Genomic DNA, 1440 nt, shown 5'->3' on the forward strand with positions numbered 1-1440 from the left:
TTTTTTTTTGTTCAAATCCAACCTTCCAGTAACTTTCTGCACATGATTTTTTTTTTTATGGAGAGAATATATCTGAGGGAAGTCAGAGAAACAGATAAATTAATGGAAAAATAGCAGCTACTTGTAATTACGTAAAAGTATACACACACCTATTTTCAAAAGAAATTTTTAATACAATAAAGGAAATCAAATTACTACAGAAATGAATTTAAAAATGCTAATGTTCTTTCTACTTGAGACTTGTGAGTTCTCCATTCATAATTTTCAATTTGTTCAACATCCTCCCATGTTTAAATAAGGTAGAATTGACTGATCTGGCCATGAGGTATGGTCTGCTATTTCTCTAAAGCAGTGTGCCAGTAAAACAAGGTAGACTTGAATGTATCATTCTCCTTGGTCCCATAATAGAATCCCCAAACACTTGAAGTTGTGAATTACTGAGAAATGCCAACCCACTGTGGCGAGATCCTGCTGGGGGAGTGGTTGTGTGGACACAGTGTGGTCTCCGATGCTTCACTAGGACCTTGGCACCAAAAGAGAAAGAGAAATTATAGTGTAAAATCCCACACGGCAGCAAGACTCAAACTGATGCTCGTTCATCAGCGCCAGTAGTCAAGGAATATGGGCTTTACTTTTTAAAAAATCTCTATTTGGGCTCTGCTAGTTTCTTAGGCTCTGTCCTTTAAAACTGGTAAATTTCTTTCATTTATCTTTCTAGATGTTCACCTTTCTCCATGCCAACCGCATAGTAACATGATAACAATATTTAGCATACAGTCACGATAAGTACAGGAGTTCCCTCTGTATCTGTGGCTTTGTTTTCTGTAGCTTCAGTTACCCAAGGTCATCTGAGGTCCAAAAATATGAAATGGAATATTCCAGAAGTAAACAGTTCATAAGTTTCAGACTACCCACCGTTCTGAAACCTCATCGAGCAAACTCCAGCCAGCCCAGGACGTCAGTCATCCCCTGCCCAGCGTCTCCATGCCATCTGTTCTGACCCGCCCTCCATCACTTAGTCCTCATCTCCATTATCGGATCAACCATTGCAGTATTTCAGTGCTTGTATTCAAGTTACGTTTCTTTTACTTAATAAACTCCAAAGTGAAGACTCGTGATGCCAGTATATTGTTATGATTGTTCTATTTTAGTGTTAGCTATTGATGTTAGTCTCTTTCTGTGCTTAATTTATAGATTAAACTTTATCATAGATATGCATGTATAATAACAATTGTGCAGAAAAAACAATGTATATAGGGTTCAGTATTATCTGTGGTTTTAGTTATCCACTGGGGGTCTTGGAGCATATCCCCCAGGAATCAGGGGAGAGTACTGTGTGCATTATGGTATGTATGAGATGTAGGTATACAGACCTCAGACATAGACACACAGAGTTACTGATGTGTAATGACAGCTTGGCAGCCAAACTGACGGTGCTTC

The sequence above is a fragment of the Otolemur garnettii genome, unplaced genomic scaffold (genome assembly GCF_000181295.1).
Source record: "Otolemur garnettii isolate 467f Iridium unplaced genomic scaffold, OtoGar3 scaffold00010, whole genome shotgun sequence".
NCBI classification, from domain to species: domain Eukaryota; kingdom Metazoa; phylum Chordata; class Mammalia; order Primates; family Galagidae; genus Otolemur; species Otolemur garnettii.